The sequence below is a fragment of the Silene latifolia genome, chromosome X, assembly GCF_048544455.1.
Source record: "Silene latifolia isolate original U9 population chromosome X, ASM4854445v1, whole genome shotgun sequence".
NCBI classification, from domain to species: Eukaryota; Viridiplantae; Streptophyta; class Magnoliopsida; order Caryophyllales; family Caryophyllaceae; genus Silene; species Silene latifolia.
In genome coordinates this window covers 336,239,039-336,254,355 of record NC_133537.1, presented here as the reverse complement: position 1 = coordinate 336,254,355, position 15,317 = coordinate 336,239,039, and the positions used below count along the sequence as shown (strand labels likewise).

General features: G+C 31.8%; 2 long non-coding RNA genes across 2 annotated transcripts; both read left to right on the top strand.

Annotated features, from left to right (window-relative positions):
• Window positions 1-8,928: 8,928 nt before the first annotated feature.
• On the top strand, window positions 8,929-9,716 carry LOC141622485 (uncharacterized). Its single transcript, XR_012532982.1, has 3 exons — window positions 8,929-9,008; window positions 9,294-9,386; window positions 9,479-9,716. It is a non-coding gene; the product is annotated as an uncharacterized LOC141622485 (long non-coding RNA).
• A 2,847-nt stretch (window positions 9,717-12,563) lies between these two features.
• LOC141622484 (uncharacterized) lies at window positions 12,564-13,509 on the top strand. Its single transcript, XR_012532981.1, has 3 exons — window positions 12,564-12,692; window positions 12,880-12,971; window positions 13,063-13,509. It is a non-coding gene; the product is annotated as an uncharacterized LOC141622484 (long non-coding RNA).
• The last annotated feature ends 1,808 nt before the right edge of the window (window positions 13,510-15,317 follow it).

Sequence of the window (15,317 nt, the reverse complement as noted above, 5' to 3'; positions counted from 1 at the left end):
AAATTACTAAAATAGAAAGTTTGTGTTGTTTTTCTTCTCAAGTTTTACATTTTTAGGAATTACTCTATCGGTTTCGGTTGTTTATTATCCTATTCTGTTTCACTTAATTGTTGTCTTTTTTATTTTAAAAATAAATTTAACGAGCAATTTGATCATTCAACCATCAATTTATTTCACTTGTCATTTAGTAATTGACTCCCTCCTCTTTTCTTAGTCTTTATGCAAAAATCAAAGGACAACAATTGAACGGCATGGAGGAGGTATATACTTTGTCAGTAGGTGGATTATACATCTGATGTATTACCCCCAATTCATTAGTTTCTGAGCATTATAACAAAAATTTTGAGTTTTGTTTTAAAAATTCTGAGTTTTACTATAAAGTTTCTGAGTTTATTCATTTAAACATTAAGCTCTAAAAAATTACAATAAATTAAAAACATTACATATAAATTTAGTAAAATTTGAGTTTTGACGAAAATAAAATAAAATCTAACTTACAAATTTTAATAAACTCAAAAAAAATATACATATGCTCAAAAACAAATAAAGTTTAAGGTAATAAGCTCAAAAAATATACATATATGCTTAAAAATAAAAATGTTGGAGGTAGTACATCCGATGTATGTCCCTTTTCTCATACTTTGTTGGGGTTTGTTAAGTTTGTTTTTGTTTTATACGGAGAAATGGTTGATTGTAAAATGGCTCGATATAATTGCGGTTCTTTCATTTGTGAAGTATCAGTCATTCGATATAGTTTTCGAGCAATTTTATCTTAAAACATTCGAAAACAGTCACTTTGTGTTGCTAGCATAAGGATAAGACGGTGTATATACAACCCTCTTACCCACAATTTGCGAGAGTCATTAAAATACTGGGATAACGTTATTGTTGTTGTTGTAATGGTTGATTAAGGAACTAAAACAATAGTTCGGAAATTATAATTTCAAAGTGTCGTTTGACTCATACATTCAATCCCCTCATTGTTGCTGGAGCCATTGAAGTATTGAGGCAATGTTTTAATGTCTCGTATTATTAAAGTATCGTGTTAAAGACCGTAAAAGTCAAGTAAAAAGATCATAGAGAAATGGAAAGATTATTATTAGTGGTTCGAATCAACTCATGGATCTCTTAAGTGATACTCATCATCAATTCAACTAGACCATAGTTGGTGACTTTTTTTCCCTATGGTTTGGTTCCATTGATGATTTGGGAGTAAATCCCAAATCATCAACATTGAGTGTAATCATAACAACTTGTAGCTAAATCATAATTATAAAAGTTGTTAGTAGAAAAATGGGGACTATTTACATTATCATAATCACCGAGTCGGCTTCATTCACCCACTGCCGCTGTTGAGGAACCATCTGACGTCATGACCTTCGCTGTCCGCGGTGGGTCTGCCTCTTCTTCAACTCCGTATGTTGACTATGTTCTAATTTCCCTCTCAAAGTTAATTTACAATTCTTATTTCGTATAGTCGATTATAATCTTGTATTTGGTTGTATAATCATATATCATCATATCATCATATATCATATATTATATTAAAGCAACAACAGGCTACCTCTTTAATCACCATGTGTCACACCTCAATTTCTTGCCACATGTCATCCAAATATTTGGAAGCCCAATACAGTTTACAAAACATTCACGGTCCAATCATGGAAACAATTTTGACGTGATTTTAGGAAATATATTTATGGAGCCATTTTATATTTTAGGAGAAATTTAGTTTACAAAACATTAACGGCCCAATCATGGAAACAATTTTGATTTTGACATAATTTTAGGAGATATTTATAGAATCAATTTATATTTTATGAGAAATTTATGGAATGAATTTATATTTTTAGTTAGTTTGAAAACAACAATCATATTTTAGAAGATATATTTATGCGTAAAATTAAGATATGAAAACATCAATCATCTCTCACATACTCCATATTTTAGTCCGTTTGAAAGATATTAATGCAACTAAATACAGAAGTAAATCATACGGTATAATAATGGGCCACAACCCACAACCATGCAAAATGTCTATTTAGGAGCCAAAAAAGGAAACATTTGATTGACTTTTTATATTCTCATGCGTGACTTTAGCAATTGATGATTTTCAGTAAATTTTTTAAAATTTCTTAATCTTTGTACCTACCTAACACAAAAGTACAATGGCCGAATTTATTTGATACAATAACAAAAACAAAAATATTTCAAAATTGATTATAATTATAAAACAGAAATTGTATCAATATAATTATAATTGATTAGAGTTGCTTGATTTTAGGACTATATTATATTACCTTGAAATCCGGGTTTTATTTCATAAAAAAAACTATAAAAACAATTGAAATTTTACTTTCTTGAATAATCTAATACGAAGTATATAGTATTCTAATCAGAATAATCCATAAAAATCGTCTATTTTAGTTAGTAGCGAATATCGTCATATGATCTTGATTGAAGGAAATGATACTCCGTATATGATATGATATGATATTTAGACATTATAAGTCAAACTCAAAATAATATTATGATCTTCATTCACTTTAATACCTTACAATTAACATTTTGTAAAGTATCATCTTTATCCGCTTCAGTGGCATTAATATGGACTCTCGATAGATCAATATTTTTAATTTTTAATTATTTATCAATCAATGCATAAAAAGGCAACAACTCATTAATTTTGCGCCAAATAAGGAAGCCTTTTAGGAAAATATATGAAATGATACCACTTTGTCAATACCATATGTATCTCAATATTATTCTGCGTAAAATCACGCATCAGTTATATACACTTATAGGAGATTCGGGGGACTACTTACTTCAGCCTAAAATTTCGGTCAAATCATCTAATTTACCATATTAGAATAAGTCTCACCCTTATTCTCCACCATAAACCCTCATCAACAATGTTGTCAGGATCGGGATTCTACTTTGAATCGATAGGGAGGGTAGGATCGAATCGGTAGAATCGGATCGTAGAATCGTAAGATTCTACAAACTCACCAATTATAGAGTTTTATTTGGTAAAAACATATCATTGAAGATCAAAATACTTCTTTATTAATATTTATTCATAAAATATTGATAATTAAGATTTTAATATTATTATTATATGAACATGTTTCTACAACTTACCCGAAATTTGAGTTTTACGATGTCATTATATAAATATATATATTAATTTTTTACTATGAAATCGGATCGTAGGATCGTAAGATCGTAGGATCGTATTATGATTCTAACTTTAGAAATTTTCAAATGATTAGGATCGTAAGATTCTACAACCATGATAGAATCGTAAGATCTAGGATCGGTCAAGCATTTTTAGATCGTAAAATCGTAGAATCGTAGGATCGAATCGGGATTCTGACAACAATGCTCATCAATAAATTTCACAGACTTCCAACGAAGAAAGAAAAAAAAATCATCAACTTAAGTATTGTAAAGCATAAATGTGGCATACATGAAAAACGAGTAAGGAATGATCGAAGGTAAAGTGAAGAGGAAACAATTCTCTCTTACCGTATGTTTTGCAATGCCTATGTTTAAGAGTTAGCGGCACTCTATTACATGTTGGGTTATAAACCCGTACTTGGCCATGAACAACTATACTTGGCTATGTCAAGGATAACAAGCAAAAAAAGGGGCTCAAAATCCTTATTTGTCACAAAGAGGTGACTTCAATGCTACTACTAATGTAGTGTATTATAACGAATTCTTTCGGAACTTATAACTGCAAATAATTTACATCTTCTTAAAACTCTACTAAGTTTATTATTCCATTTGTAATTCTCTTATTTAATTTCATACGCAAACAATTGGAACACAACAATTCTTCATATGTTTTCATTTAAGGTACCTATTGGCTGTTGCGGTGTGAATGCATAGAATACTTGATTAAGGAACCTTACTTTCAACTATTAATTGAGAATTTCAATTTTTCTATAAAAAGTTGCAACTTGCTATTACTATTGAACTATTAAGTTTTCTTTATGTAAAGTTTCAAAATTCCATAATATGTATGAGATCATACACAATCAATGACATAGAATTATCAAAAATATTAATTTAGATACTTCGTATTATATAAGCTGAAGTGACTTTAAAACTTATCAAACAACTAAATAACATTATGACTTTCAAAAAATAATGTGTAAAGAGTTAATATGACTTAATAAAAAAAATTAGTATTTGGCGATTTAAAAGGCGAATGAACGGGCGGTGTTAAGGGTGGGAGGTCGTGATAGGGAGGGGTCGCAAATGAATGGGTAATGATGAGGTGAGAATTTATGGGTTAGGGGTCACACATAGGGTGGGCCGGAATGGTGGTTATGTTAGAAGTATGGGTCGTAGGGGACGGTGGAGGCAACAAGGGGTCGCATGGTAGTTGGAGGACGTAGGAAATGAATGGTTGTGGGGGTTGCTGAGAAGGTTAAGATGGACGTCGTGTTCCGATGTGTTAGGTGCGGTTGAGTAATAAAGTATGATTAAAAAATGTACGTTATGAGTAAAATTAAATGTATATTTTGTAATAATTAGGTTATGAAATCTACAATAATTTTATATCCACTTTTCAGATTTACCCCTCATAAGTTAGTCGTAATACATGTATCAAAAAGTGTACGGGTAGACATAATAAAATTTATTTATTTACTAAATTTAAAAAATATGTAAGTTTTACTTCATTTGATTTTTGACGTCATAAAACTAAAATACAATTTATACTCTATAAAACTCAAAAAAAATACACAGAGATTCAAAAACTCATTAAGTGCGAGGTAGTACATCTGATTTACAATCTTTTTTCACATATAATAGGGAGTATTTTGAATAATAATTGAACTTATGGTAAATGAATTTAAAATATAAAAAGTATGAGCGTATTTCTTCCAACATAATTCCTGTTACTGTATTACATGAAATAAAATTCGACAAATGAAGTATATAAAGGTAAACTAATTAGTTCGCTTGTTCATTTTATCCAAAAAAAAAAAAGTTCGCTTGTTCATGTCTTACGTAGCCATGCTCAGCTCCAGACCAGTTCATCCTCGCGTTCACGCTCACGTTCACGTTCATGATCCAAGGAAGGCTTGACGAGCATGTAAGAAGATATGATGGTAAGGGCAAAGAGACACAAGAAAGCAGCGTATGAGAATCCGACTGAAATTCCGACGTTTATGCAAAACTTTTCGACGTTATTGCAAATCTTGGTCCAAAACGTTTGTTGTTGTCCATACATCCCCACATATCCAATCGACGTTGCTCCTCCACATGCCAATATCATCCCCGTCATCACAATCTACATAGGTCGATATAATGTATTTATAAATTAGTAACACATAAAAAAAACACGGAATTTTGAAAAAATAATGGTCGTAAAATTTACAAAATAAAATAAGTATTGAATTTTAGGCTTACCAAGTCATGCAAGAACAAGTAGTACCAATAACTACGGCTATTTCGAGTTAGTCAAAACGCTCTCTCTCTCTCTCAAAAACCCTCTCTAAAAACCTAGCCTCCATTATTTTTCGGGGGCTTCCATCGATCATCCATCGATGGTAAGCCCCACAAAGCTTTCTTAAACAACTAATATTATGCAGATCTATCTTATTTTCAATAATAGTCTCCCTTTTGGTGAGATCTGTTGTTCCGTCCCTTCTTTCGGGGTTTTTCCATTTTTTCGTGGGATCGTTATCAATATAATAAGTTTTAATCGACGGGGAGATTATCAGATTTGTTTCGTGGATGAATACATCAAGACGGCTACACTGTTTCCCTCCATCAAGAAGGATGCAAAGACATCGATTATTCATAGATTCAAGAAATTTATGATTTTGGAGCGGCAGCGCCATTACCAGTATTTAGATAGTTATTTTGAATGTATTTTTTACGTTAGCAATCTTGATTTTTCTTTGTCTATTTGTTATCTTCATTGTAACCTACGCCTAGTTGATTATTAATGAGATGACAATTTCAAAAAAAAAAATAACTACGGCTATTTCGTTTCTTGTAGATGACATATAGAGCAGCAAGTAGTGACAATAAAACTAGAGCGCATACGGCCACGTCTACACCCAGTAAAAACCTACAAATTTTATACATAATATTATGAAGGTAATTAACAAAATATTAATATTAGCTAATTAAATTAAAGGAAAATTTCAACTTTGGCGTCCTGAGGTTTAGGTTAATTCCACTTTGGTGCTCTAATGTTTGCATAATTCAAATTTAGTGTCCTGAGGTAGGACCTCAGTACCTCTCACTTTGATGACCTAAGTTTTAAATAAAATTTTATTTTGGTAATCTAAAACATGTAAATAGTCAACTATTTTATTTTAATTAATTATATTTTTAGTAAATTAAAGTGCAAATTAGATATTATATTACATATAAAATAGAATAATCAACATAATATTGCGAAAAAAAACTTGATTAATTATATTCAAAATAGTATTTTTATCATATAATATTAAGAATGTTATGTATAGATCATCAAAGTGGGAAGTAATGCAAACCTCAGGGCTCAGGTCACCAAAATAAAATTATGCAAACCTCAAGACACCAAAATGAAATTAGACGAAACCTCAGAATATCAAAGTGGAAATAATCCTAAATTAAATACAAGGAATAAGAAATAATACTTGAACGCAGCAGAATAGTAATAACGAGCCTTCATCCTCATTAACCCGTAAAGCAAGACTGAAGTATCGCTAGTAACCATCACTACCATTGAAACAACGGTGCATAAAATGGCTAGGACTCGAAGCACGATTTGGGTAACCATGAACCAACGAGGAAGTGGTTTTGGTTCGATTGCATGTAGGAGAACACCTACGGCCCTCATCTCAATCGATTATCTTGCGACGTTCTTATTATTATTAAGATGAAAGTAATTTTGTATAGATTAATTTGCGTTATGTTTGTGGTTTTATGACTATATATAGAGGTTGCATGCAATGTAATATTCCTATTCCTAATCCTTATAGAAGTTTCCTAGAAGTTCATAATTCTACTTTGAACATGAGTTAGTTTGTAAAACCATGCCAAATTTGTAGGAGGTTTAACAGATTTTTTGTCGATTTATCCCTAAATAAGCTTCTTAATTTGAATTTTTATGGTTAAAGTTTAAGAATTTGACCATAAAATTTGTAACACGATACTCTGTAATAAAATGTGTATATTCATCATAAATATGTGTTTTAAAAAAAAGTTGAAAAAAGGAATATATATAAAATGAACAACAATTCTTATATAAAACCGTTTTACATAAGCATTATTGTAAAATCAAGTGATTATTTACTAAAAAATCCACTAAATTTTTTTTTCATCAATCACCACTTTTCATAATAAGGGCATTAAAATCTTTTATTATATATTGAAATACGTTATAATTATTATTAATTTCATTATTTAGTGATTCACTTAAATTACTAATAGTTTCCTTACTTAAAAATATGTTTTTTTGGAGAGAAAATTTTGGGAGTTGTAAAACGGTGGCATTATAAACAAAGCGGCCATAAATACACGGGAGAAACTTAGGACACTGGAATTACGTGCAACCTGACGTTTTTGCCCTTTAATTCCCCAACACTCATTTACGTGTAGCGCATCCATGTACTTGCAGCCTTGCAGGACCCCACACTTCCAACATTTCATTTTCCCTTTTCCAATTTTCCCGTTTTCTATTTATTAAGTCTGTTTATCAGTCACAAGCTTATAACGGGATAAATATCACTCATATATAAAGATGGTAACGGGCCATGTCATGTCGCCCGGGTCCCGGCCTGTCGTGCCTAGCCACAATTTTGGCACGTTCCATCGTGCTTTCAAGCTGTGCCGTGCTGACCCGCTTTTCCTACCCCCACTGTGGCCCGCCGCTTGACTTGTCTCTACCTACACATGACTGACATAAGTTTTATTTGACTTGTCACAAGTTTGTGATGGATATTGTCCGTCACAAATGAGAATTTGTGTTTTTAATTTTACGAATTCTAGAAAAAGACGGTTTCACACTGTAAGACGGTCTTATTTAGTAAAAAATCATGCATTTATTGATATCAATAAACGAGTGACTTTTATAAAAATATAAATCGTTGTAAAACCGTCTCGCACAATAACTATTGTCCTGTTTTCACTCTTTCAGTTAGAATGAGTGGGTTTAGATGACTCATAATATACTAAAAATTTATTTACCAAGCGGATCTATATTAAAATATTTTTGTGTAAAATCGTCTTATACAAAAATAAATATATCTACAAAGTATTGTACAAAGTACTATTTATTCTTTCATTTTTTTCCCTTTTTAGTGAAAATTTAATCCCACATCCTCACTATTTTGTATGCAATTCACTTAGAAAATTTTAGCTCTTATCGTGTTTATTAATTAACGCGACTTAGGGTAATTAGTTCACTTATAAAATAGCTATAGTGCACTATTTAATCCAACAATGAGTCAATTAAAATACGGCAAAACCACTCAGTTAATAATTAGGGTGTGAGACGGTTTTACGGTGTAAGACGATCTATTTATATAATAGTCACTTTTTTTATTGATATCAACAAACACAAATTCTCATTGAAGACAAGACATATCCGTCACAAGCTGAAGACGGATACCATTTTACCTCACAATGTACCCACTTTTTCTCTCTCTGCAACACTATTCATGTGGTCCCCTTTCTCCACTAACCCATTTTGTTACCATTTTATCTCACAAAATATCCGTCACAAATGGTAACCCGTCACAAGGGAGACCAATTGATCAACAAAATACAAATGACTGATTTAAAAAAAAAAAGTAGATGGATGTGCTACAGCTACACGTAGTATCACTGGTATGCGACTAATGCGAGTGTTGGGAAATTAAAGGGCAAAAACGTCAAGTTGCGTATAAATTCCCAGTGAGTTTCTCCCGTGTATTTATTTATGCCTGCCCTATAAATAACCCGTGTTGGCTCGTAATCTGGCATACCACACATCTGCTCAAACCCTAAATTATCGGGTAACATCTCTCTCTCTCTCTCCTTCCGCCGTCTCTTTTATCTTATTATTTGGGTTAAATTAATTTGATTGTTTCTACTTATATTGATTGATTAATTAATTACTTAATTAATTTTACTCTTTTGTTTCCGAATTAATTAATTTCATCCCTATAAGATGTGGGTTTGTATGTTGTGGGCTGTGTGATGATTTTGTGGTTAATTAGTTTAATTCATCCCTTATTTTTCTAGTTATATTATTGATTAATAATTCCGGCTTGTATTCCGTGATGTTGTTGGCTTTTCAGGATGGCTGACACATATTTTGGCCCAAGGTTTTATCCTCGCTTCAGGTTTTTTTGTATCAGTTTCGCCATTTGTTATACTATTGGAGCATTTGGGTGAGTATCTTTCCCCCCTATAATAATAATAATAATAATAATAATAATAATAATAATAATAATAATGTACTCCGCTATATTTTTCATTGCAGTCGATGGAAAGAGTGGTCAGATCATGGCGCCCGTAATGTGAGGATCAGGCCAACTCCCAAGTCTCCAACTAACTAACTAACTAACCCATAGTCTCGACTCGATCTAGTACTTCTGTTTGTCCTTGTATTAAGTTTGCTCGACTACTACTCATTGAGTATCGATCTTAATCTTTTTAAGACATGTTTCATGGAAAAATCTTAGTTTTTATCAATTGATAAATGAATGATGATTATTGAATTTCTTCTCGTAATTATATCTATTGGAAGTCTACTGCTGCTGCCATTGGAAATTTGAACTCAAATACGTGTTATAGTAGCTACATTGATGGTGCGTATGGTTTGGTTCAGTCGTCGCCTGATGGTGGTGCGCTGTAGAGGCAGATGTCTTAGTTAGGTGATTTGATTAATGGGTTTTTGCTAAAATTTGAGGCTATGGTGTTTTTGGTTGGGTTTCAATTAGTATGGAATTGCAGTAATCGAATTAGGGGAAAATTAATATAGTGTTGTTGAATTTTGATTAATATATTGTGGCTTGGGTTTTGATTAAGATGTTTTCAAGGCTGTGCAACGTCTTCAAAATTTATGGGTTTTATTTTTTTGGGGAATTATAGATTTTGGGTGAAGAAAAAAGAATGGGCCCCACAATTTTATGACCAGTTGTTTAGGTAACCCTTCCATTAGTTTACTGTAAGTTAAATGACGTTAAAGATCAGATTATTCTCAGTTAAATGCAAGAATAGATTAATATGAGAAGAGGGGACATATGATAGATTATTCATATGAAATAACCCAAAGTTTTAAGTTGATTTCATTTGAAGGTTGGTTAAGACTTACCAAAAGTCTTCTACGTTTAGTTTTGGAATTACTAAGACAGTGGTAGATTATTGATAGTTTTAAGAAAATCTTGTCTTTAAACTTACCAAAATCTTGTGTAAAGACTACTACTCCCTCCGATTCACTATGATCTTCCACGTTATCTTTTGGGAAGTTTTTAAGAAGGAGATTTGTGGTGGAAAATGGAAGAAAATGAAAATAAGAGAGAGAATGTGGGGTCACAAGTCATAAAAATCACAAATAATAGACTAATAAGAAAAGTGGAAGAATTTAGTTAATTTGCCATTTTCTGAATTGTGGAACATCTTAGTGAATAGGAGGGAGTAATAATCTTATACTTAGATTCGGCAATAATTACTACCTTTTAGATACCACATTTCTAAAAAAAAACTTTCTTTTATACTCCCTCTTATTCACTATATTTTTCCCTATTTACTTATTCGGATTATTCGAATTTTCTTCCCTATTTCCTTTTTTGGGTTGATTTGTGTGGTCTAAATTAAATTGCATATGGGGAAGTGTGTTTTGTGTGGTCCAAATTCACTTTCTTATTTCTTATGCAAAAAGGAAAGGGGAAGAATATAGTGAATAAGAGAGAGTAATTTTTTTATTAAATTAAGGTTAAATTTTGCACCTATTTGCATTTTTAGGTGAAAAATCTTACAGAAAATTCACGTGGTACCCTCGAACTTTGCCATTTTGTAAGTGGTACCCAACTTTTTAAGTTTTTGTACATAATAGCTTCCATGTTTAATTTTCATGCACAACATACTCTTTTTGTCGCTATAAAAAACTTAATTGCGCATAACTTCTATACCGGAATTCAGAATAGGTCAATTTTTTTTTTCTAAAATAACTATCTCATCATATCTACGATTTGAGGAAAAAAAAATTGTCGGTTGACATTTTATAGGTTTTTTTAACGAAAATCTCAAATCAACCATATCTTCGATCTTAAATTTCTAAATGACAATTTTCGTTTTATCAATTTATAGATCTCGAAAAGGTAATCAATCTGGAAAAAAAAATAGTCAATTTCGATTTTTGGTTTATGATTTATGCTCTTTTAAAAATTTTAAAAACGATAAAAAAAGGCACGTTGTGCTTGAAAATCAAATCTCAAGGATATTATGTGAACAAACTTTAAAAGTTGGATACCATATGCAAAATGGCAAAGTTCAAGTGTACCACGTGAATTTTCCGAAAATCTTATTTTCTGATGATTTTGCACTTATTCGCATTTTCAGGTGAAAAATCTTATTTTCTGATGAAATTACCCCAGGTGTATTCTTTTTTTCTTCTTTGGTCCTTTTGTTCTGTCATCCTCTATTCATCGGACCACCATTACCGTCTCCTACATCATCCTCATCTCAACATCACCTCCCTCAACACACCAACATCACGACCATTTACTCTCCCCTACAACACCACCCTTGACATCAACAACTACCATCACCATGGCTGCCATTCACTTAATCAACTCCGATTCGATGCCAACATTCTGTCCTCTACCACTCAATCATTCTTCTTCATCATCTTCTTCTACTCTTACACTACATCATCTTACAACAATCTTGTTCACATAACTCTATTCTTCCTCTCCTTAAATCCACTCATTTATTACTCTTTCTCCCTTTTAAAATCCACCAAATCTCACAAGTTTGTGACGGATACCGTTTTCTCTCACAAAATACACATTGAGAGGTGAGTGGGAAACACATGAGGGGTGCCCCACCTTGTCCCCTCTCCCTTTTTAAAAGAGGTCACAAGCTTGTGATGAGATTAGTTCGTCACAAGCAAGACTAGCTGCTTAAAATCCCCATTTTTCGTAACTTCCTATTTCAAAACTTAATATGAATTCGTATTGCGAAAATAAACTCCGTATTGTTTTATATAGCATGTCTTTTAGCTACGAATTATCCTAGAAAGAACGAATTTTTTAAAGGCAAATCCTAAATATGAAATTACATCAAAATAGGAAAGTAAATAAAAGATTATATCAAAATAGGAATAAGAGAAGTGTTTTACGCGGAAAACTTTAAATTTTTTCTATTCATTTAGTATATAGGAGCGGTTTTTCTAACCTATGCCCCACTAGGCATAGGATAAGAAAACAAAAAGGAAAGAAATAAATGTATTTATTGTAAAGAAAAGTAAAATTAATAAAATATTTCAATTTCCCATAAAAACACCAATTAATTCTTTCTTTTTTTTAATTTTCTTATCCTATGCCTAGTGGGCATAGGTTAGAAAAACCCATATAGGAGATGTGGTGGACCGGTGGCATTATAAATAACCCCTGTGGGGATCGTAATCTGGCACACACAACGCACATCGTTTGCCGTTTTTCTACGCATCTGCTCAAACCCTAAATCATCCGGTAACATCTCTCTCTCCCCTTCGGCCGTCTCTTTATAATATTTGGGTTAAATTAATTTGATTGTTTGTACTTATATTGATTGATTAATTAATTATTTAATTAATTTTACTTTTGTTTTCGATTAATTTCCTTGGTTACAATTTCCTTGTATTTATTTGAATCAAGTTGTATGCATGCATGCATGCAGGACCAACCTACGTCGGTCGTTATGACTGCACTCGGGTTCGCAGAGACAATTCCACTTTTTTTGGCCGCAGTTCTTACTACAGAATTTGTTTTGTAAGTATTTCTCCCTGTATTTGCCGTTGGATTAATACTCTAATTATGGTGAGGCTCTTGAACTCATTAGCAGCTTTTCATTAATTTGCAGAAATCGTTTTCATCCACACCCGAATGTTGCTTATCAGAAGTATGTCGCGGATCATTATGAGGAGAATCTGGAGTGGTTCAGAAGAACTCATTTTCCAGAAGAAGCAAAAAAGGATACCAATGAGGCGAACCCTAATACAACTAAATAACTCGTTGTATCCCTCACTCTAGTACTCGTCTTTGTCCTCGTTTCAAGCATACTTGACTACTTATATCGTGCTTAGTTATTATTACAACTTGTCTGGTTTGTTTAATTTTAACTTTGGTTTCTCGTTGTCGACTCACCGCTCAGTTACTTATTGTGCTTAGTTATTACAACTTGTCTGGTTTGTTTAATTTTAACTCTGGTTTGTCCTCGTTTCAAGCATACTTGACCACAGGTGTGTAAGACGACTAATTGTATTACAATTATTGTTTGTCGCACTTTGAAATTTATCCTCCGAAAGCTTGCCTGGTTAGATGATGCTATGTATAGACATAATACTTTGTTTTCTACTTGGGCTAATGTTGCTAATAAGTTGCAAATATTGGGAAAGTGTTTTGATTCTTTCTTATTTTGTGCTGGAGTTGCATCTTTTTCTTTTCACTGATGCCAACCTTTTTTTTTAAACATTTGTAGCATTTGGTCCGCCATGCTTATGATGTCGAAACACAATGTAGGACGCCCTTATTTTACTTATCACACTCCTGAAAACACTTTGTTTGTAAGCTCATGAAATTTCTTATAGAGCTCATGAAATTTCTTATGATTTTTTCGTAAAATGGATTTCAAAAATCATAATTCATAGTCAAACCACGAAGTCATGCTCATGTTAACTTAATTTATTAATAATTCATAACATTGCTCTTCGATACATACGAAACTCGAAAACTTTGTTTGTAAGCTCATGAAATTTCTTATAGAGCTCGTAAAGTTTCTTACACAGCTCAAAAAAATTACTCGCAAGCTCGGAATATATCTTCAAAAGCTCGAAACCAACTCAGAAAGAATTATACAACTCGAGATCTTAGAAAATGCCCAAAAAATACATGTCAATATAAAAAATACATGTCAATATACGAATTAATGTCGAAATTTACCTAAAAATACTGTTAGAAACTTTTTTTCTTCTTGATGTTATTATCAATTGCTTATATTTTTCCATGATAAATAGAAGAGTAATGAATAATTTTTCCATGATAAATAGAAGAGTAATGAATATTTTTTTAAGAAAAGCGTGAGAAGTTTAACGTTTGATGTTGGTTGGTTTAGGATTTTTTTTTTCAAATATTGACTTGGTTTGACCAGTTGTATAATACTAGTATACAATTGGTTGTAGGATAGTATTTGTATATAAGCGTAGTATAAAATAACGACAGTTCCAAGACTATACAACTGGATGTATAATGCTATTGTACATCCAATGATCCAAAAAAAAGAGGAGTAAAGTAATCCAATTTTCAATCCAATCCCCTTTGTCTCTGTGACTACTATTTTTCTAACTCCTCTCCATATTCCTCCATCATCCAATTAATTAATCATATTCTCTCTTTAATTATTATAATTAATTAACTATGCAGAACAAATCATATGACATGACTCGTGAGGAAGGAAATTTTTTTATCCAAAATTTCTAATGCATGAAAATAGTTGAAGCTCGTATTATTTTTACATTAGCTCGTCTTCTTGTCTTAGTAGCTCGTATTCTTATGTGCTCGTATTTTAAATCTCGTGATTCTTTTAAGCTCGTATTCTTTTTACAAGCTCGTATTCTTTTTACATTAGCTCGTATTCTTATCTTAATAGCTCGTATTCTTATGTGCTCGTATTTTTAATCCCGTGATCCTTTTATAAGCTCGTATTCTTTTTACATTAGCTCGTATTTTAATCTTAATAACTCATATTCTTACGTGCTCGTATTTTTAAGTTCGTGATTATTTTCAGCTCATATTCTATGTACATTAACTCGTATTTTTATCTTAATATCTCGTATTCGTATGTGCTCGTATTTTTTAACTCATATTCTACTAATAATAATTCGTATGATTTGTGTAGAAATTTACCTCAAAATATTGTTAGATCCATTTTTTCTTCTCGATGATGATGTAAATTGCTTCTCGTTCACCAAAATATTGTTAGATGCGTTTTTCCTCTTTGATTATGATGTCAATTGCTTCTTTTTCACCATATTAGAATTAGAATTACGGAGAAGGATCCTATTTGTGAAATAATAATATGAAAAAAAGAGATAAACCGACTTATTATATAATGTGGTG